Consider the following 24,380-nt stretch of genomic DNA (forward strand, 5'->3'; position numbering starts at 1 on the left):
GGCGGATTGAAGTCAATGCCGGGAAGACGAAAGCCATCGTCTTCGAAACCGGCCGAGGAGCGCCACCAAACGAGCGAATGTCGGTGGGTGGAGTCGTCCTTCCGTGGGAGTCTGAAGTCCTTTATCTTGGTGTGCTGATGGATCGAAAGCTCACCTGGAAATCCCAGTGCGAGCGTGCCCGCGCCAAGGGCTTTGCGGCGATGAGTCCACTTCGGCCGATTCTTCACCCGCGAGTCCTAAGCGCGGACACTAAGAGAAGACTACCGGGCGTGCGTGCTCCCAGCAATTACGTACGCATCACCGGTATGGTCTGGAGTGCCAAAGACGAGTCTTGCTCGAGTCCAGGTAGTGCAGACTGCTGCACTTCGGTGTATATTGGGGCGGGGTCGCTACGAACCCGCCTCAGGCATGCACCGCGACGGGAATTTGGAACCGCTAAACGTTCTACTTCCGAAGGCAGCGCAGGATTTCTTCAGAAAAGCAGCGGAGTCGGACCTTCCTGCTATCCGAAGAATCTCCGAGGCACAGGTCTGGCCGTGGGATCGTCGCAAACGACCCATCGCTAGCCTGGACACCCCTGAATCACTTCCGCCAGGGAAGAAGCCAAGGAAGTGCTAAGAAGACTTCCCTGAAGTAATAAAGCCGCCAAGAGACAACGCAGAAAAACACAAAACGTCTTCATAGTCCCAAGGACTGGTAAGACGAATGGGACGCCTCCACAAAGAGGTAGTCACATAGGGGCGAGGAGACCTCATTCCCTTCCCCGTTCCTCACTCGATACCTTACCATTGAGTCCGTCGGTCGAGCCTACGACCACACCAGAGAAAATCCGTTCCCTTCCCCATTCCTCACCTCCTACCGTTCTGTGAGTCCGTCGGTCGAGCCTACGACCACACCAGAGACGCCCAGCTTTCCCTGCACCTATCCCGATGACCCGACTCCCTTACATCTTCTTCACCCGATACCCTGCCTCTGTGTCCGTCGGTCGTAGGCTCCTACGACCACACCAGAGATGCCCAGCCTTGCCCCGCTCGCTCGTCCCTACTCCCCGGTGCCTGAACCCCATGGCTATATAAGGGTAAAATAAAAGACTCGTAAACCGGATACGACTCTCTCATTCTGTGCTACGCTTCCACCAATGATGTCGCGGCCGCCAACCACGCGACACCGGCATATACAAGCCTTTTTCATGCGCCATGCGCGAGGGATATTCGTTTATTGAAATTTTTGTTCCCTCTTTTCCATTAAAACTACTATTTTACAAGACGAGAGAACAATATGAGCGGTAATTAATCTTTCTGCCCTTGGATACCATTCCAAGCAAAGTGTAGGGCGCCCTCAGGCACAGGGACTATCGGGAGAGTCTTATGCGGAATTGGCGAGGGGCAATTTCTGAATACCTTTTGCGAACCACATTTTCGGAAAATTAATGAAGACCAAGTAATCGAGAGTAAAATCTCCACTTAATCCACGTTTGAGGATTAAAACAACGGAGAGATTTCGGTAGCATTTAAAAACCCCTTTTAGTAGTCGAAGGCCAAAAGCGACGAGATGGATTTAATGAGAGGGCTTCTCCGAAAGGCGATTTAGTGAGAAAGTTAAGGACGAAAGGGCGCTTTGCTTTTCAATGGTATTTATGAATTACCCGATGTTTATCGAATTGCAACGTTGATATGAGTTGATGTCGAGACATACCGCAGGAATTTAATCATTGAAATTTCGAGCATGGCCCCATTATCAGGGAACTCTTAGGTCGGAAGAAGGCTTAGTTAAGAAGAATTCCCATAAAGTAAGTTAAATTTGGTCTGCACCAAAGTATTGTGGCCATGCAGACAAAGTACACTAAATAATTGAATACGTTTTGATATTAAAATAGCCTTAAACATAGTAATCAACTCGAAGGTCGGTTTAGCAGATGATGGTAGAGTTCACCCAGTGCTCCAGTTCTTCAACCATCCGTTTTTATTGTAGGGCATTTTCCTTCTAGGTTAGGTGATGACAAAATGGTTGAGATTAGTTTACTTCATATTAAAGTTTACCATTTAATTACTACGACTCCCATATATTTCCTTCGTTTGATAACCTCAAATATGCGACATTCCTGTAAGCCATTCCTTAACGTCCGCTGCTTTGGTTTAAAAATAATTTATTAATCGTTCACCCTCCGTTATTCACCTTTACGATTTCCGTGACGGTTGAGATTGGCATGAATTTGTGGGTTTTGCGTGAGTTTCCAGTTTCTTTTTTATGGATGATGACCTCACACCCCCCGCCAAGTACCCTTTTGGCGGCTTGCGAGGTACTATGTAGATGTAGTGCTAAGCCCGACGGCTACGAATGACTTACTTTTCCGCCTTGAATCCAGATTGAAAATTATGCTATAGTAAAATGTACATATTTTTAAGAGTTGCTCGTTATTTACATTCAAGGGAATAGCGTTGCTGTGAAAATGTCTCGAGAAAAAATGTTCCGTAACCTGTGAACCCGTAACTATTTTATGCTTTATTATTTTAATTCACGCTCGTTAAATAATTTTAAAAAATGTACCATTTTTGATTTTTCGTTCCTTTTCACCAGGTATGTTGTTTTGAAACTCAGGACGCTTCGGGGATTACAATGTCAATGTTTCGGTGACCCATTTGTTTGAGACTGACCGTGAGGGTCAGCTGCCTTGCAGCGGCACCCAACCTGCGAGCTCTGCTAACCAAATGGCTCTCTTCGCCATGGAGAGGGCGTAGTTTAGATTAGCCGTGTTGATCTCAAAGCAATCCACGCTGTCTCCTAAGCCTCGCGCTGTGCTCTCAATGCGATATGAAGGCGCAGTTTTTTCGAAGCCCGCCTGAAGTAGCAAACCACATTCCCCGCAAGCGAACGCAGGACCATTCTTGAGGGTCGGGATTATGCGCGTGACGGCCACGGGCGATAAGAGTCACGCAGCCTTTGTTTTTTGTGTCTCTCGAGCGCCCCTTTTTTCGATCGATGTGGATCCCTCTGGCTCATGTTTGGACATTTTCGCGCGGACGTAGGTGGCGCCAGTAGAAGCAATAAATAGAAAGTTTTTTCGGTTGTCGTCATTCCCGCGCTCATGTCAAGAGCGTTAAATCGATTGCGAGTCCACTTAATCGCTTCAGCCGATGCTTTTATTTCTGGGGAGATGATTAAAATGCTTCGCGTGAAAAGTACTTTATTGAATTAACTGCAATCTCGATCCTTTTCGGATTAAGAGCCGACGGGATATTAAGTGGACCACAACACAGGATACATTGGCTGATGAGATTCTCGGATGAAAACGATGTTGGTGATTGAAACGAGGATTGATTTTAGGTTTTGGCATTCAAAACGAAAACTCACGTCCTTTGAATCCACTCTTTTCTCAACTTTAGGTTATGGGCCCTATAAAGACGCAATCTAATGCTGTACGAATGAATTTATTACGTGGTTATTGAAAGCGTTCATTTTATTTTGCTTAAGTTTGTAGTGTGTGTGTATATATATATATATATATATATATATATATATATATATATATATATATATATATATATATTAACACTAGGAAATTACTTACATGAAAAGAATAACATTGTAATGAAAACACTTAATTTAGTTAAGTTCTATAACGGTAGTACTCTCTTACTTAAAATATACTTTACTTATTGAATTAATTTGACGATTCGAGAAATTGTAATTACCTACCAAGTGCCACGTTCCTGTTCACCGTAAATAAGAGACATTTCACTCGTATCCACGGACATCGCAAAATTTTAAAGCACTTCCAATGTTCGCTTAGTGATTCCACGAGTTTTTCTTTCCCCACCGGAAAAATGGGAGCAGTTTAACCATCGCTCTTCACACACTCTCCGCCGCTGGAAATTGCGCCTGCTTTTTTTTGTTCCAGGCGGCGGCGTTTCATTTGTTCTACTTCCTCTCACTGCTCCATTATATGAGGACGCTCTCTCATTCAATTCTCGCCCACGGGCGGCGGCGGCGAGCGATTCAGCCCTGAAGGCTGTTTTCAGTTTGGAAACACTGCCATGCGGACGTAATGGCGTACTTCGGTGCTTAAGGGCGTTTAAACGAACGGACAATCCTATATTTATCTCCCCATCCCAGGTGAATGTACGTATGGAGGACGAAAGGCGGCGAGGAGAACGGAAGGAGTGGGCGAGGAGGGCGCGCGCGCGCGTTGTATGTATCCTAAATAGGAAATGGAGGCGGGAGAATAAATAAAGGGAAAGAAAGCGGCAACCAGGGACAGGCTAGCCGAGGGTTTTGTTTGTATTGAGAGCGCTTCTGCCCAAATGGATAGATTCTTTTGTTTTTGGATTTCCATGTTTTTGGAATACCAGAAACTCCTAAATCGGTGGAATTTCGCGGCGTTGCTTTTAAGATGTGAGACACTCTCACATAATTAAAATTAAATTTGTAAGTATCCATAGGTCAGTATAATTTCTACATTTTCTTTACGAAGCATTCCTCATCTAGAAAACTTAAATATAGTTGACCTCTTTAGCTGCAAGTTTCAGTGTGGACAATGCAAGTGAACTCTCGCGTTCTCTCGGAAAACAATGCCTCCAAAAAAGCGCACAAAAGTGTCATTTGACGTTTCCAAGCTCTTCCCAAGTCAATGCAACAATTCGGAGTGTTAAAATCATTCGCCTTGACTGGGAGGCGAATGATTTTTACACTCTGAAATTGTTGCATTGAAATGCACATCAGCGGATGACTCCGTTAAAAGTTAAGTTGTTGCGGCATCTCCCGCAGTTTCTTTGGAACTCTTCCCAAGTGTTCTCGCGTCCAAAGCGATCAATATTGCTAAATATGTACTTTTGAGGACGAATCTTTCGTCCATGCTCACCAACAGAATCACTAAACCTTTTAATGGCAAACCTATTTTTTTAAGGATTTCACCAGTTTGAATCACTTGGGTCCCCGACGCCCCCTCGCATGGATGATCAGTTCATGGGAGATGGATAACCTAGTCTTCAGTTTTGATAATCCACTTGTTAAGAATGTGTTCCCTCACCATCGTTATGTGGACGAGTTTTTTTCAATTGTTTCCAAATTTCCATTCACTGAAACCCTGTCGCGTGGAGTGAATTCCAATTCCAAGGGTTCCTGGGATCATTTCTCCCGAAAGCCTTCCCATTTCCACGCGAAGTGGCCATTGGAGAGATCCCCACATCGGGTTCGTGTTTTGGCAAAGAACACGACCCCACCCTCGCCCTCCCCCGTGTACGCTGAGCCCGTGATTGGCAAACATTTCTGTGGAAATAATGCGTACAAATGGGTTAAAGATTAATGAAAAAGGAACCATATGTATGGGACCATAATCACCCCTGACTTGAAACCTCGGTGGATACGTAGAAATGACTTGCCTTGATATAGTCTCGGAATATTGTACGCAATTTTTTCCCAAAGGACCTTATAGATTTGGGCTTTGCAATTAGAAGAGATGAGGAAACCTTCTTTGTAAGGGTGAGGACGAACGCACCGCTGTATGTACATACACCGCTGAACTGAACGCACCGAACAATGTAACATCGTTACAATGTTTCCGTCCTAGCGTCCCTTCCCACATCCGATAACCCTATAGAATTAAAAACTCTTGAAATGGCATTCATTTACATCTGTATGGCCTATCAGCATCCGGGCCTCAATGTCGTTCACTGATGGGAGTGGCCTAGAATTGTTACTTTGTGGAAGCAAAGCATATCGGGGGGTGAACACTGTGTTTTTCCGAATGAGTTTTGGTGTACGTGGCCTTTGTTTTGACTTACGTGGTCTTTATCAATACTTTGTAGGTTGAAACATGAGTCTCGTATGTTGCAATAGTTGCGGTGAGCATGTTGTTCTATTTTCCGATTTTGTGTCAATTCCACCCCTTCCCTCTCCCTTTCCTCTCCCCAACCATTCCTTTCACCCCTCCTTCACCTCCCGTTCTCCCCTTCCCCTGGCCCCCTTCCCTTTCTCTCGCACCCCTCACCTGAACAATTCCAGCAGTCATTACTTCTATATCTTCAGAGGAAGACGGATTGTTTCCGTCGAAATATCAAGAAAATACGTGTAAGTGTTCTTTTTTTGTGTTTCTATATTGTGTGTTACTGTGTATTATATATATATATATATATATATATATATATATATTTATACAACCAACGAACTTGGTTATTATTCAGGTATCCTAATCTACCGGTTAAGGTAGGTTTTTGGATGGACACAGCTACTAAATAAATCAATATTTTGTGACTCCTAGAAAAACACAAAATCCAGTATCCTACTCAACATCAGGTCAGGATTATATATTTATGAAAACACTGATATAGATATTTAAAGCATAGAAACAAAGAAGACCGTTCACATTTTATATATATATATATATATATATATATATATATATATATATATATTATATATATATATTATATATATATATTATATATATATATATATATTATTAGGTAATCTACCGATTAAGGTAGGGTTTTGGATGGACATAATTACTAATTAAATAATTTGTGACCCCTAGCAAAACACAACATTCTACTCTACATCAGGTCCCTCTTCAACTCAGTGTACTTTCTTCCTCCTTTCATCCAGTCCAGCATCCCTATCCTGTTCCTTCCCTTTCCTCGTTTGCCTAACATTCTCTCATCTATTGCAGTCTTCAACATCCCACTGCCGGTCAATACCCCCTTCATCCACTTTCCCTGCCTCCATAGCATTTCTCCCAACAATTCCCTCTCTTCGCCCACCATAACAAGTACTTCCTCGTTTGTTTTCTTCTCTGTCCATTTCACCTTCTCCATTCTTCTCCACACCCACATTTCAAAAGCCTCCAATCTACGTCTATCCTCCTGCTTCAATGACCATGTTTCCGCGCCGTAAATAGCCGTTTTAGAGTGAACTGGGAATAACCGATGAGAGTATTGCAGAAAATAGAAATAGATTAAAGGGAAAGGAGGCTAATCCGCAACCTGTACATGTCTCCGACTGCTCAGGTGGGGGTGGGAAACGGGGAGTCCGGATGGGCAGTGTTAGGAAGAGGTGTTAGGCAGGGTTGCCCATTATCACCGTTGCTGTTCAACCTGTATGCAGAGGAAATGATCAAAGAGGTATGGGAAAAACTGGAGGTAGGAATGAAAATGGTCGGGTAATTCTTAAAATCAGTTACGTTTCCTGATGATCAAGCTTTAGTTTGTCAGTCAGCCAAGGGGTTGCAAACATTGCTGAGTGAATTGGAAATTCAGTCCGACAGGTATGGGATGAAAATCAATATTAATAAAATGAAGGTTTTGCGATTTTCTAGAAAGAAAAAGGTTAAGCTAAGCATTAAAATAGGAGGGCAAAGACTAGAGCAGGTAGAAGTTTACGTATCTCGGTAGTGTTTTAGACCAACTGGGTCAAAGTAGTAGGACCGTAAGGAGAAGAATTGCGCTAGGCAAAGAGGCTTTCACAATGAGGAAAGAGTTGATGACAGGGACGTTGAGTAGGAATATTAAGAAAAGACTCGTAAAAACTTTGATATGGAGCGTAGCTAACGGTAACGGCGCGGAAACGTGGTCATTGAAGCAGCGAAGAGAGGTGTTTGTTGGGAGCAATCCTATGGAGCCAGGAAAAGTGGATGAAGGGGGTGTTGACCGGCAGTGGGACGTTGAAGACTGTGATAGAGGGGAGAATGTTGGGCAAAAGAGGAAAGCGAATGTACAGGATAGAGATGTTGAACGGGATGTAGGGAGGAAGAAAGTACTCTGAGATGGAGAGGGACCTGATATAGAGTAGGATGATGGATTTTGTGTTTTGTTAAGAGTATTAAAATGTTTTTTTGGTAGTTGTGTCCATCTAAAAACATACCTTAACCGGTAGATTAACTTAAAATATACATGTTTATATATGTATATATAGATATATATATATTTATTTATTTATTTATATATTTCGATGTGCAAATCTGTGCTAAATGAATTTATGTCTGTGTGTTTGTATTTATGTGTTCATATGATTGTAACTATAAGTTTTATGCATTATTTAATATGTGTACGACGATGGGTTAAATGTAAGAAGGGACCATTAGGTCGCAATTTCGCCCAGATAAAGGCCTTTATCTATGTACGACGCCTCTTTTTCCGTCGGATCCTCTGTGCTTTCCCCGATCGACATTCCTCCTCGCCCTTCGCGCCTGCCGCACCAGCTTCCCTCCAGGTTTCCCTCTTCGGTTTCCGCATCAATACTCATATCCGCATTTACATAATAGCCAGCAAACAACCGGGAAAGTGTTTGGCGGGGGGTGCATCCGCACTAGGCATGCAGAGTACGCAAACAGAATTAAATCGGCACCATGTATGAGACACGACTACAGGAAACAGATTTCGACTTGCAGTGAATTAGTATCCACTTTTCGGACTCTAGAGAAATGCACATGGTGCCACCACTATTTCTAATAAAGTCATGCTGCGAGGGTCATATGTTTGTTGCCCAATTTCGCCTCAACCGCTTTGAATATGATTTGTACGCGTACATAGGCACGCACGAACAGAAATGCAAGCATGCATAATCATACAATAAAATTTGCACATAAATGCAATCCAACATATGCATGCTTACTCACAGACGTGCGTAGTAACTTGGGATTTTAAAAATGCGCCGAAAGTCTGCGAAAAACGGATGTGTCTCAAATTCACTTAAGAGGTTCAGTCTAAAAATTACTCTTCGTTTGCCGAGGGGAGCCCAATGCGAATATTTCCTTCTCGGTGGGAAAAGACGTCAGTGCCTTTGTCCCAGAAATATTACATATTCTCCTAAAAGGATTAAAAATGGACGCTCTCGAGCAAATGGAGATGCGGAGGCACCGAGCAAATCCCCCTTCTTGACACATCGTAACGAGCAACTGTTCCCGTCCCCCTCCCCACTCCTTCCTGAGAAACTAGCCAGAAATTGGCCAAAACTCAACGAACCCGACCGCCCCCTCAGGCCCTCCCCGCCCCCCCACTCCGTCCTCAGCGTATGTATTCTCGCACTGTTGTTAAGTATAGTTGTTGCTCGTGATGATGCCGCGATTCGGTGAAACGCGTTGTGCCGTGCAATAACAATCTGTGGGAAAGTACCAAGTCTTTTTAATATGGATCTTCGCCGCACGCGATCTTTTTTATTAAGCCCGCCTCGCGGGGTATCAGATACTCCAGGCTACACACTCCAGTAGTGGTAGTATTGAGGGGAGGCGACCGACAGCTGAGGTCATTTGCGCCATAGGGGATGGACAGGAAAGAATGAAGGGTGGAGAGAAACCCGGCGTCGGCATTAGCTTACTCTTTACGAAAGGCGCCAAGGGGTCCGCAGTTTAACGTCCCATCCGACGGACGGCGTACTCACTCAAAGTGCCCTCCACAAAGCACCTCAAGTAGGGATCGAGATACCTCTGAAAAATATTCAACACCGCCGGGATATGAACCCGCGCCCTCAGGGTGGGAAGCCAGTACGTTAGCCCCCGCACCAATCACGACGTACTCCAGGTGAAGTATAACGAGGGAGAAGTGATTCGTAAAGCAAACTGTGATGCGCCAACCCTGGAGATGAGACAACAGCTTGAAATTCTTGAGTCCAACCGTGTTCAACCTCCCTCTTTTACGTCGGCCGCTGCACGGACGCCTTGCTCGCTTAGCTTGCAACAGGCCGCAGAAATCGCTTCGCTACGAAAGACGTTCGCGGCAACGCGAGAGAGACACGAATCCACGCGGTGCAATGCTCCTTTCGCAGAAACGCTAGAAAGCTCTCCTAGTAATGTGCCAGATGCCCCAAACGCAATGTTTTCCCAATCATTGATTGCTCAATGTTTTCGAGGGCTCGGAATCGCTTCTTTGGGATGGAAATATGTGAAGAACAGCCAGGAAGTTGTTCGGACGAAGAAGAATCCTTATTTATAAGAGAGAATTCTTTAGCTGTTGTGCAGTTTCTTTGGCGGATATTTTATCAATGTGCCCTTCCATTCTCTACGTCTCTCCGCCCCACTCCTTGGTCTCCGCTTGCCTCTGCAGCGGTATTAAGGCGTTGCTTTCATCTCGCGACTCTCCCGGCTCCTAATTGTCACCGCCGTCGGCATTTCCTCCTGTCGCCCACTTGCCCCGAAGCTCTCCCGCTGGAAACTACGCCCCTCAATTAAAAATGGTATCCGTTACTTCTCGGGTTGAGATCCTCTCATGTCCCACTTGTTCCTGTGGCAGTTTTGAATTTATATCCCTCCCAGCCCTCAAAAATGATCCTCTTCAGCTCCTCAGGAGGGAAAGAGGAATGCTTATTAAAAGCGGAGCGGAGGACGGAGATTGGAGATACCACGCGAAATAAATTGAAAAGCAAACCAATAAACGAGGCTCTCGGCACGTCTTTTAAATATTCGACGTATGTTTTAATTGCTCATATGATACGGAGCCGGCAAATGGACGTCCTCCCTTTCTATTAACCCCGAGGAGTTTCTGCGACGGCCGTAATTAGTTTTATTATTTTTGGCAGCTCATCTTAAGCAGGATTTCTTTTATCACCTTAATACATAGTCTCCCCATCCCCCCAAAACGGTTGAGGATTCCAAAATTTAGAGAACTGGCCAATGAAGGCATTTCCTGCCGCCTTCCTTAATCTATTCCTCTATTCCACCCTCGCCACTGCCTCTCTCTCCCTCGTCCGTGACTCCCTTGATGTCACATTCATCATTTGATCATTCCCCATGTTCACGGATATCGCGGAGGCGAGGGAAGAAGACTGACCAAGTGGAGGAAAATTCCATCGCGAGGGTTTGGGAAGGAGCTGGAGGAGTGGGTTACCTTATTTTCTCGGTAATTCAGGAAATATTGAATTATTTCGGGGCAACTCCAGCGATTTAAGGCGCGAACCCTTGGATCGGTGGAGTGCACGCAGTGCAATTTATTTCTGTTCGAGTTTTGCCGGAGGGAGTGGGGCGAAAGAATCGGTGAAAGGTTTGCTCTTCTCTTGGCTTCCGACCAGCTCCCCACGCGATCCATTCGTCGTCCCGCACTTGGCCCTCACTCTCAAAAGAAATGGATGAACTCCCCCTTCCGCGATACAACTCCACCCGGCTCACTCTGTATTTACATCGGCGTGTCATGGAGCGGCATTCGGAGGGACGCAGGCGCCTGCCTTATCGTGGGCCGTTTGCGAAGGATTTGGTCCCGGGGGGGGGGCAGAAGGAGGAGGGCGCGGGGGGGGGGTAGTTGGCTCTTGCGTATTCAAGTCGAAAGCGCGGACGACCGGGTCCGCTCTGTCCTCGATGTTTTTGCCATTTTGGGAAGAGGATTTTATTTTTGCTGCCTTTTATATTTTTCTTCGCGTTCGCTGACTTCGTGAATAACTCGACAAATTGATATGAATAGGATGGAGGAGGGGACGTTGTTTCATGGATTTTGCGAGAACTTTGCCTCATCTGGAGGAGAGATTGTCTGAAATGCGTTCGAGGCGGGCAAGCTGAAACTATTTGGCCCACGCACTAATCTCTGCGCGGTCTACGTAAATGGGGTTCGGTGGTGATTTGCTAAATTACCTCGGTGCCGGTGCCTTTGTTTCGGGGCCATTCGCAAAGCTCACCTCCGTCACTCCAAGATCTTTGCCGAGGCGTCGGTGAACTTTGCCGTCGGCTCGACTGAGTTGAAGAAGAACCCGTGTTTTCAATGCTTTCATGGAATGGAAGATCGCCCGAGGGAGCCCAGGTTCAATCCCCGCATCGTGACAAATCGTTATATATTGTACGTGATGATTCAGTGGAATCTAAAATCCTGGATACACTTTCAGCAGAAGTACTTATATTTTCAGTGTGCAATATTCACTTGTCGATTTTCCTTCCGTTTATTAAACACCCCAAATGATGATGTTTATCATTTCCAATGACATTAGCATCTCTGGATATCAAGTCGATGTAATAATTAACTTGCGCTTGAAATACTGTTCTACCGGCAGATGACTACTTGCCCCTGTCAAGAACATTGTGTCTCTTCCAAATTTATCGATATTGCAACTTAATCATTAAACATCATTTATAATTTCGTAGCCAGCATAATTGCTTTGGTTCGTACACCTATTGTGAGGTGACTAACCTAATTGTTGAATACCGTTTTCCATGATATTCAATCGAATTGCATTGGTTTATTGATCCTTGATCATTTACTGTTGCTGGTAATTGAGCCAAATATTAACTGATGCATTGTGTACTTCTTGGACATTCCTGTACATATACTTTATTTATTTACACAATTACGTTGCAATTAGGCAAATTTCCTGGTGGCAACGGTCAGGTTAGGTCAAATATAACTACTAACAACGAAAATTACATAGAACACATAAAAACAGATAAGAGACAAAATATTTTTACATAATGACTCTTCCACATCACATACAAACAAACTTCCACACCACATACAAAATGCCGTCCACATCACATACAAACAATATTTTCAAAACTACAGTGGCTGCTTTACATTTCAACTTAAAACTTCTAAAATTGGATGGAAAGGGCTCAAACAAACCTCCAGGCAGCTGGTTCCAATCAATCATAGTTATATTTAAAAAAGAGTATTTTTTCTTTTTTGTTTTTTGAGTCCTTATTTTTATTTTGAGGCTATGGTCGATTTTTCCCTTAAAGTTAGGCTTCTCTATCCCTTGCCATAAATCTTCCCACGCTTCGTCCTTTTTAACAATTCTATACATCGCGCCTAACCTAATCCTTTTTCTTCTATTTTTCAAACTCTCCCATTTCAGTATATCTAACATTTCTGTGACACTATCTGTTCTTTTGTACCTTCCGAGTACATATCTTGCTGCCTTTCTTTGAACTTTTTCTATCTTTTTAATATGCCCCACCTCATATGGATCCCATACTATGGAGGAGTATTCTAGGATAGGGATAACCAGTGCCTTATATGCTTTTTCTTTTGTGGCTAAGCTACTTCCTTTTAAATTTCTCATCACCCAATGCAATACTTTAAATGCCTTCCGTGTCAAATTATCTACTTGGACTCCCCACCCAAGATCCCTAGTTAAATAAATGCCTAAATATTTGCATTGACTAGTACATACAGGTAGGATTCTTTCTCCAAAGAGGGTGTAAATTTCCTTTTCTGCATTCTTTTTATTTGAAAAATTTATATGCTTACTTTTACTTATATTAATGCCCATATTATTATTTGTAACTCAGTCACCAAGGCGATCGATGTCATTTTGTAATATTACGTGGTCATTTACATGTTCTATTCGTCTGTATATAATGCAGTCATCAGCAAAGAGTCTCATTTGGGAATGTAAATTGTTTGGTAGATCGTTTACGTAAATTAGGAAGAGTAATGGCCCTAGAACACTGCCTTGTGGAACTCCTGCTAATACGCTCGCCTCATTTGAAAATGTATCCCCTAATTTTAATTTTTGAGTTCTGCCTCTGAGAAAATTTTTTATCCATTGTTTTACCCTCAAGTACAATGGTAACGAATCCAACTTTAACAATAATTTATCGTGAGGCACTCGGTCAAAAGCTGCCGAAAAATCAACAATTACTGCATCCATCCACATCCTTACCTTAGTCTATTGTGTCGCTGATATATTGGCTAAATCCCAAAAGCTGCGTTTCACACGAGTATCCCGTTCTTAACCCATGTTGGTGTTTGAATAGCCATCTATCTCTTGTCCACCATTCCCGAATGTAGTCAGCGATTCTTTTTTCCATTATTTTGCAAACAACTGAGGTTATGCTTACCGGTCTATAATTGTTGGCTATTGTTTTATCCCCTTTCTTGAAAATTGGTGTAATATTTGCTCTTTTCCAATCATTGGGCAAGGCATCATTATTTAAAGTTACTTTGAATAGATGACTCAGGTACAAAGCTATTGCGGTATCACCCAGTTTTAGAATGTCAATTGAGATATTATCCGGTCCCACTGACTTATTTTTCCTCATCCTCCTTATTTCTTTCCCAAAATATGAGTTCTCCAAGATAATACCGTTTGTCGAGGGCAGTAAGCTATTTGGTGCTGTTATGCCAATGAAGTTCTCTAATAATATATAATTCACACTGCTATAAATCATAATTAAAATACCCATTTAAGTCCTTACCTCCTCTAATTATACAACCGCCTGGCTGATAATTGTAATTACCTGTTAATTGTAAGCCAGTTATTAATTTAAGATTTATCTTCTCCACATTCATGCCAATATACGAGGGTCATCCGGAAAGTAGTACCCGTTCGTGAAATAAAGACACAAAAGTAAATATTAACAAACATAAAAAATTTTATTTGAAAGAGGATACTTTAAACTACTTCTCAACATAATCTCCAAGCAAATTAAGGCATTTGTCATAACGTGTGACAAGTTTCTGTATTCCTGCTGCATAGTCCTTCGCCGCCAGCTCATTGAGATACGCGAGGGACCCATCTTGCACAAATTTTTGCATAATGCAGATGGTGTTTAACAATTTCATGAACAATTGTTCGAGAAACATTGGGAAAATGCTCACAGATGTCATCAATTGTGACGCGCCGATCGTTCCTCACGAATTCGTCAACTGAGCTCACCAGTTGGTCTGTAATGACAGACGGTCTCCCCGAACGCTCATCGTCGTGTGTGTTCCCCCTCCCCATGTTGAAGTTGCGACACCACCGCCGAACAGACGACTCGTCCATTACATTGTCTCCATACACCTCCTTTAATTGGCGATGAATATCACATGGGCGAACGTTTCTTGCATTGAGGAATTTAATCACTGCCCTCACTTCACAACTGGCGGCGTTCTCAATTTTTTTAAACATTGTAAACAATCACAGAAACAACACAGGCAATGCTAGCGTCACGCAACTTGGCTCAGAGAAGGCAGACAAGCCACTGAAGCTATCTGACCTCGTCCAGCGGCTACTCGCGTCGTCAGCACTTCATGCGGCACGAACGGGTACTACTTTCCGGATGACCCTCGTAATAAAAAACGTATCAGGTCCATGTTAACACACAAAATATTTTCAAAAAATAATTCCTGTGAAACTATTCTCTATCACATGAATACTACACGGAAAAATACTGGTCCAAAACGATCGGCATTTTAGGATCTTTTAAAAATAAATATTGTGTGTGGGTTGAAGAGGTAAAGGTCTCATCTGACATTTGTGGTGCGTTGATTCCACTTGTATTCCCGCCTTTTTTTCTTACTATTTACACGGTGACTGTACTTCGAAAATAATATCCGATGCACAGTAATAGGCAATTTGATATTCCATTCTGCTAATACATTTTTAGGACTTTCTGAAAGTTACTTCAAAGTGATAGTGTGAGAGAATCCAATGACTTCCAACATGGATACAACCAAAACGTAAATTCCGTCGTTTATTCTATTTAATGCGAAAATAATGGCGATTTTAGCCACAATTCATTGTTCAAAGGGAGCTTTTAACAAAGTCAACTAAATAACACTTGTTAGTAAGTTGGCTCCTCTAGTGCGGTTGAGAGCCCTCCCCTGATCTTCCCTTATTTTCTTAACAGCTTTAAGTCTCCCTGTTTTCCCTCTTCACCAGCCAAGTTCAGTTCAGATTTCAAAACGCGCGAATAAACAAGGAGTCGGCCTTCCCCTTCCCCCACCCTGGGGAGTCCCGAGGAGGCTGCGGTGTGGGCCCCATTGAAGCGCCACGCCACTTATCTCGAGGAGGGCAGAAAGGCGATGGGTCATTTTGTGACCAATCATGCCATAAACCCCTCTCGAGATTGTGACCGTTGTCAGTATTCCAGTGCGACTGAATGAGTTGGATAGCATCCGCAGTCGGAAGCTGAGCAAGCCACGAGAATCGAGGAAAGAGAGAGGCGGTGCATCTGTTTTTCCTCGCGGGATGTAAAATGGTGATCACAAATGGCTTCCAGTCCGAATCTGAGAAATGAGTGCTGCAATACTCCCGGGTCTCCCCTTAACAGTTGCTCTTTCCATCTCTCTCCCTCAACAAGTGGGCAATATCGACCTTTAAACCACATTAGAATCAGTCTGATGTGTCAGAAAATGTAAGTGCTATAATATTAAACAAATGTTGATTAGTTAATGCGCCTGTGGTTTGAAGAACATACATCTCTATGGAGTGTGGTATGGGCACCCAGCGGAAGCTTGACCGCTTGGGTAAGAGGATAACTTCGGAGATTCGGGCGTGGACGAATAGAGTAAAATGGACGGACGGGAAGGAAAAAGTTCTGAGCATGGAAGGCATTTTCGGGAGAAATTCTAAGAAGTGAGGAAACACAGATGCGGGGCATATTGAATGGCAATGACATGTTGAAGATGGTGGCAGAAAGAAGTGAGGATGATGTACAGTATGAAGGAGTTAGGTGCAGGAAAAGGATTGAAGGCTTGTTGGGCCGAATGCAGGGAGTCAGGAAGTATGTAGGTATTTAAATAGCTTATTTTAATGTAGGCTTTGTAGTATTTATTTAGTGCTGTGTTAGGTGGTGCTTCAAAACATAGCATGCCTCAGGATCCAAGAGTAATCTACTTTGGATTACACTTATTTATAATAATAAAATTCTTATGGTTTATTAAAAACCACATATATCCGAGTGCATCCAAGTATGCTTTAACGGTTTCTGATGATGCGTCAGAGAGGGAGGGCATAGCAGGATCTGGATAATTGCCATCATTTTCCCAGCAGTTGCATCTGCAGGACGGGTCTATTTTAAATGATTTCATCCCCTCGAACAGGAAGCCCGCTCATCCTGCAGTTGCTTTCGAAGGTGTGCGGGTGATATTTTCATTTTCAGCGCAGTTATCTGCCTACAATGAGAATAAAGCATACTCTAATAAGTTCCTACCAATTATGAGCATTTCTTTGGGAGCTATATAAAGTCTCATAATTGTATGAACCAAAACTAATATTTATTAATTGCAATTTTCTTTGATATGATGAATTAATTATCATGTCATTTTCGCCGAGTTAGATATAGAATAACTTGTTGAGGTTTTTAATTGGAATGCACATTCATTTTTTAAATTGCAATGTCTACGAGAAGGCTCAAGAATTCCATGTACACGTAATGATCCTATTTTATTTACTTCTTTGTATAAAGCAGTAAAACTTACAAATAGTCTACGACATAATGTAAGTATATTTCAATGTGTCCCAACGAAATTCGCTTGAAGTTGAGGGCACATTTATTATGGATCACTTTCATCTCGTCCAGTAATGGCTTCTCTCTGAAAAGCCATCTGGAAAACAGATCTATTTTTCCATCCTATTAGAGTGAAAAAAAATGCGTTCATACTTTTGCCTTATTATCTATGTTCTTTAAAAAGCCAGCAGAGGGAGGAGGCACTTTTTCCGTGTATAATCAAAAAGATTCTCGAGATTAATTTAATTAAAGGAAGACTTCCAGCTGCTAAGTTTGCGATTGGGGGGTGGAAGCTCTTGAAACCCATCAAGATCACATTATTTTCATCCCAGTGTAGTTGAAAATGGTGGAGGACCTTTCTTTCCAAGTCGCCTAATTTCAGTATTTCATTTTTGTTATTTCAGTAATTGATGTCTTAAAAAAAATCTCGCAGCGTATTTATCGTCCACGGATTTGTCCGAAATAAAATTGACTAGCGGATCGGATATAACGGATCATACGAACGTGAGCAGAATCTTGCTCCAGAAGCACCAAGTATATTTTCATACCAATGCCCCGTCAATTTTCTCATATTTTTTGCGGAGACGCTGCAGTTTGGCATTTCGCAGTGTCCGGACTCCTAATACGGGTGCAATGGGGGAAGGGGGGTCCGAGGGAGATATTTTCTCCTTGATTGCCTTTTCCATCTTCATAAGCTTTTGAACACGCAAATTTCCCATGCAAATTAAGTTTTGCTACGAAGCGAGCAAATCGGAAAGCGGAATTCTGCCAGAGAGATGGGCGAAAAGGAATGGAGGCACGGAGAGGAGCGGAGGGCGAATGGCATGTGGGGAACCCTCTTTGGCGGCGGATGGGAGTTATTTGGAAGGCGGCAGAGAGAGAATAAAGGTGGGAAGAGACTCTATAGACCAAGATATACTCGACGTGGGATGAAGTAATGGCCAGGGGGGAGGAATTGGGGAAGCGGATGCAATGGGGGGCGGGAGAATGAAAAAGGAGGAGGAAAATGGGCGATAAAAAGGAGCTCGACGCAAATGTATGGAAACTATTTATGGGCTTCATTTTTTTTAGACAATTTGGGAGTGATATTCAGTTCTGTTTCGTTACCATTCAGTCTTTTCTGTAAAAGGCTTTGATAAAACGGCCCCCTATATCGCGGCCCTTCTAAAGCTTCCTTATGCATAGTTCCAGAAATTAAATACGCTTTCTCTTCTCTCTTTGTTTCCGATCGAATTTCATCGTCTCCTTTGTCACATTTAACAGATCTAACATCTCTTTGTACTCTCGTACGCTTTATGCCCTTTCAAAACTTTTGTAGTCATATACTCCGTAAAAAATCGCAGAAATTAGCTTAACTCTTCTGTGCACTCTCTCCCAGTTGGGTTGATCTACAATTCGCCTTATCTCATCGAGAGTTAGTTTCGGAGAAATGTGAATCCGAATATTGACAATATTATTCCTGAACACCAAATTTTTCCAAAATGTTGAATAAAGTTAAAATTTATTTTATTTACCAAACATACCAATAGTGGCGCAGAGAAAATAGATGAAAATACAGGCTCCCCACTCCTCGTTCCGTCCAATTCCTCCTAACCAGGACCTCCTCCTGTGCGTCCCGACCCGTATTGTTCGGCGTGAGCATGAAAGATGCTGCGATTGTCATCCTCATTAAAATATCAAATATTCAATCAAATGGAAAGAGAATCCGAAGTTTTATTTTTATACTCTGTTTTAATGTGCAGCTTTAATTCGACCTGCAGTCTCATTTTTTCTCACTCGGGCGGTGTGTGACTTTTTCTCCCTCAGTGAAATGGCTAATTGGCGAAGTATGGGAAATGTAAATAAAAAACAGTTTGAAATCGCCACGCCAACTACTTTGCAGCTCGGATGTCTTGTTCTCCGTGTGGCAAACATAAATAAATGTGCCTTGGACGAGCAATGAGTGCAGTGCGTGCGAATGAAGCCAGAGGGGGAGGAGGGTGGGATCCTCCAGACAATGCTCGTTAAAAAGAGGGCCGCCCATATGAAGGGGCGGGAGAGACGGCTTGGAGCGCGGCGGGGAGCGGGAAACGGACGTGAGGCGGGGGTGCGGGCGCCGGTGGCGGTGCCGGGTTTGGGGAGGGAGGAAGACGGGGCGAGGTGGGACAGGACAAGCGGCAAAAAACACTTGTCCCCCTAATTGATCAAGTTAGCAGCACTCAGAACCAACACTCTTATCACTCCGGGGAAAATCTAGAGAGCAGAAGAGGGAGGCTGGGGATGGATGGCGGGGGGAGGGGGGCGTAGAGGGAGTGAAACCAGGGCGGGGGCGAAGATTGCAGAGGAAGCCGAGGTCTTCGGAGTGAGATGTCGACTCGCCACTGTGCGAGGGGTTGCGTTGGGGGGGGGGAGGGAAGGGGGTTGAGCGGAAGAATTGGAGGGGTGGAGAGATGTCGGCTCTCACCGGAGAAAATGGCTCTTGCTAAAATGGGGTTTGGTTTTCGGTTCAGGCGGGCACTTAACCATTTCAAGCTTCTGCTTCATCGAGGATGTGCTTCTACCGAAAATACGTGCAATAAAGACATCCAGGGCCTTTCTTTATTTTACCGGGAAGTTTTCGCCATTTGGGAATGATGCCATCTGTTTTATTTCAAAGCCCAATAATAAACAATCACTACGGTGTGCGAGATACCCCTCATTCTCTTTGACTGATATAATTTCGTTTATCTCCTTACGCCTTATTCACAAGGTCACCTGGAAGACATCATTTAACTCAATAAAAAGGTGAAAATAGGAGTTTAAGTTTCAATAGGAGTCACAAAACTTTACGAGATAACTGATAAAAATGACTCGGATGGTACTAGAAAGGGTGGTGATAAAAATCCAGGAGGACTTCTGTGGCGCTTTCTCCCGATGCGAGGCTCTCCTCTGCTGGGATGTTAAGTTGATCAGTTTCGGCCCTTCGTCGGTGTCTTACTCAATTCCCTCTTCCTTCATTTTATTTTCTGTTTGCAAATTTTTTGCCCATTCTTTTAGGATTGAATTTTCTCGGCCACAGTTGGTGCGTGAACATAGACTGGGTTTAATTCTGTAGGCACCACTACTAAGGGAGAGATTGGTGTTTTCGTACGAGATTAACATTAGTATAAATCTTGCTAAATATTTTAGCAAGAACTCCATGTAACAAAGCAAGACGCGTTTTTCAGGTGATTGGCATGCACGAAGAGCGTCGTTTGAAATAATTTCAAGCTAATAGACGTGGGCGAAATCAATTTGTGGTTTAAGTTAAGCAATTAAGAACTGTAAAATATTTTAAGGGAAAAATGGAATGAACGAAACAACGGTTATGCTGTCCGATTGATGAAAATTTACATGCATTAAAAAATCTTTCATTTGACATTTTTAAATTGTAATTATTGTATGCAACAGACTTATTGCTAATTGAACGTATTGCATTGCCTGAAATTGCATTTCTGCTTGTTATTATTTCTTCGGGTGGAAAAGGCAGCAATTGACTGCGAGACATTTTGTACTGCAGACCATTTCATGGCAACTCACTCCCTTGATGCTGATTTAAATCACCCACAACAATACTCAATACAAGTGCACCTATTCACAGACAATGACTCCCTCTTTATTACTAAATCTGCCTCTGAACGGAGTTGACGGCCTCAGCGATTGTTTTGCCTCCAACATTCGCTTCCGCCAAACCTCATGAGAGAACAATGCATTGAAAGGCCTAAATTATGATTAGTATTATATAAATGCACCCTTTCACCCATGCGCTCAGTAACTTTCGGGTGAAAATATTGTTTTCATAATGTTTAGATAATACTTGGGAGAAAGCAGACTAATTATTGTTTTGTGACAGTAGAGAGCAATTAGTTGCCAAAATTAACTTTTCTGGTTCAAGATGATTGAAAATTGATTGAAATTTATTTGATTGAAATAGGATGAGTTGTATGTAAGCAATGATTTGAAAGAATGAGAAAAATGACATATTTAGTATTATAAATTTGACCCCAATATGATTTACTATCTCGCCTCAACATTGCTCCAAAAAAGACGTTTTATTATTATTATAAAAAGTTAAAATATTTTGACGAAAGAATAAAAAAACGTTATGGGTTATGGTTACTAAAAATGGCTAAACATGTCTTAGAAATAAGTCATATTACCTAATCTATATGCCTAATCTCGCACCGTGATCATACCGTAACAGAAGGCATTAAGGCATCTTAAGGCAAGAGGGAAAAAAATGTCCATATTCCTCATAATTGATGAATCAAAGACACTGCTTTCCAGCGTCCTCTTATTAAGAAAACGTAGGTTTTCACAGTTTACTACTCATTGTTTATGCTCTTTCTTTTACTGCGAAAGCATTGTTTTGAATCTAATAATCTAGAGGAAATTCGGTGAAATTGCTGAACAATTTTTTCGGCGGAGTATATCAGTTTGTGGAAACGTTGATGTAACGAATGGGCGCAATCGATATTTTTTTAAACCCTGAAGAGGTGAGAAGGGAGTGAAGCCGTCTGTTTGAAACGTGACATCCACTTCGGCACTGGGTATGAAACGAAAAATTAATAACCCTTAGAAAGGTTCGGAGGAGATGAAGGAATGCCGCCTCTCGGCATTTGAGGGCTTCTGCCGATTTTAATCAACGCTATCGGGATTACAACCTAATGCCTCTGTGGTCGTCGTGTACAGTTTCTCATGCCGTGAAAGCATCTTGTTAATTTTTCATTTTAAATTCATTAAATGGATGCCATTCGTGAAAAGGATGACCTCAAATTTCTCATTTCCCCAAATAGTGATCTGGGCAGGGAATGAGGTCTAGTGGGGAAAGACTGCTAATCATCGCATTTCCATTTGAGGAATGGTTGCTGCATGATAGACTCAATATTCGCTTTGCTATTTTTTCGTTAAAATGTCTAAGGTGAATAGTCATGATAGAGAATAGAGTAAATGAAATGTTGCTGTTAATTATTTTGTCCCTAATTATCACAAGTTTTCCTAGGAAGTACATGCGGGAAGTCTAAGAAAGAAATATTAAGTGGCGATTTGTTCATTAAAACGGTAAATGAAAGTACAAACTAAAGTTGCATTTATTTCATTTTTTATTTGATTTTCGTTTTAAAAAAATTCAAATATGTCGACGCTATAAAATTAATATTTGTGAGTTTTGCTTTCTAGATAAGCTTTCGTAAGAACGGAATTATAAACAATGGGCTCGGATATAATATAAGGGGCTTTTGTTACGTTAAAATTTGCTAATAAAGGGTTAAATACGCTTGCGGTCATGTAATGAGACCTTTCGGCGTGTATTTAAAGTACCTTTTGTGAAAACATGTTGCCCTTGAGCATGGATTCTCAATGAGAATGGACATGTGTGGTTAATACTTGACGGAAGATTTTGAATCAATGTATTTTACCAGTCTGATCAACCATCTTCTATCTCTTTGCGCTGTTCTTTGATTTGTTCCACATTACAATAAATATATTATGTCCTGCATTTTATAAAATTTGATTATTTGAAGACGTTACAAGTAAAGGATAATTACGGTTCATGATATGAGACGCGTACATTTGGAGAAAGGGAAATATGAAATAAACATTTTCTTTCCTTAAAATTATCGCAAAATGTGTTGATATGTAAAATTGTTCAGAGTATAACAAGCCGTGTTACGAAGCTGCTGCATTATTATTGTCGTACGTGTTTGTTTGTGTATGATCCCGATTCTTGCCGTATGCATATGGCACCGTTGGCGCTAAATTACCCGGAGGGCTGGAGAGAAAAGGGCCCCAAAAACAACCCTTGTCCTCTTGCTTGATTACTGATGAAACAAAGTTGCTGCTTTTCATACTCTTCGCAATGCTTTCAAATTTAATTACGAAAACTGTAGGTGTTCATTGCTCGCTATACCTGGTCAATACCATCTTGTTTCACTGCGAAAGAATCGCTTTTAATCTGACACCTGGGAGCAAGTTCATCCTCTCAACTTCTTTCACTTGTTTACATTTTATTTTCATAGGCTCAGTTATTTTTTTACGAAATGTGATACTGAGTCTGGGCGTGTCCTGTGGAATAAATGGCTTCATGAAGGGATTCCATTGGACCAAAACCAATTAAGGGATCGCTGGCGATTTTTTTGCTGCAATGATATCCGCGGAAGTTATGCCGGAAGCCCCGCTTACGATGCCAAGTTCAGGAAAATAAGAATTTCCAGATAGTTTCCCATTTAATTATTATCTCGTTCTTTTTTTCCGTTTCCAGTATCGTGTCTGAGCAGTTTTTCCTCATATATGAAGCTTCCTTAATGAACTCTTCCTTTCACTCACTTTCGGAGAAAAGTGTCGTGGAATAAAAGGGAAATGTACAGTGCGCGCCAAGTGCCCCGTGGGTTGGAGACAGGACACATTTTGAGCCCTTCATGAAGCGCCATCCCTCCCTAGTGGTACGTATCGAAATTAAAAACGAGTGCGTGGATACCTTAAAGGGAGGTTATATATCAGCAGAGGACTGACTGCTTTGCCACGCTTCGTAGCATTCAGTGAATGTATAATTTAATATCCGCATTATGAACACCATTGCTCTTTTCCTGAAGTTCCCCAGAAAGCCTTTCCCTTTGCTTAGTGATGAAATCATTTTCCTTGGGGTGAATGTGTGGTACGGCCTCGGGTTGGATTAAAATATATATCACTCATATTTCCCATTAATGGATTAGTTGTTTAATGGCCGTCGAAAAACTGGGAAGCCACGGCTAAGGAACCAGTTGAGGAAGAGCCGACCCCGGTGGCGGCGGGGTAACGTCCTCGTCTGCCATTCCAAGGGTCGCGGGTTCGATTCCCGCCTGGGTGAGTTTCCCTCCATCTAGGGCTTGGGTGTTTGTAAATGTGACCATCGTTATCGTTGTTAACAGTTCGATGTAAAGGCCAAAATGCGCTGTTTTCGGACTAATTCTGAATAAATAAATAAATAAATAAAATAAAATAAGTTATCACTCGAGTATCTCACATAAATTGTGATTAGGTGAAAATAAATCGGTATAAACTAAAATCATTGCAATAATTTAATGATCTTTGTATTTCATGTTCCATAAGGCATTTTTTAAGGTCTCATGAGTAATATTGAAATATCATATAAGCATAGAGCAAACTATTACGGTTGAAACCTCACTGTTATCATGTATCCATGCATATATCTTATATATATTTTCGGAATATAGTCTGCAATACCTTTTAATACAATTTTATCATATTATGCATTTAATATATCATC

At 42.3% G+C, this 24,380-nt stretch overlaps 1 protein-coding gene across 1 annotated transcript in view; it reads left to right on the forward strand.

Moving 5' to 3' along the window:
* The window catches only part of vex (somatomedin B and thrombospondin type 1 domain containing protein vexed), a 1,115,080-nt gene that overhangs the window by 357,563 nt on the left and 733,137 nt on the right, over positions 1–24,380 (forward strand). The gene's annotated exons all lie outside the window — the stretch shown is intronic.

The sequence above is a fragment of the Hetaerina americana genome, unplaced genomic scaffold, assembly GCF_022747635.1.
Source record: "Hetaerina americana unplaced genomic scaffold, ioHetAmer1.1.p SCAF_29, whole genome shotgun sequence".
Classification (NCBI taxonomy): domain Eukaryota; kingdom Metazoa; phylum Arthropoda; class Insecta; order Odonata; family Calopterygidae; genus Hetaerina; species Hetaerina americana.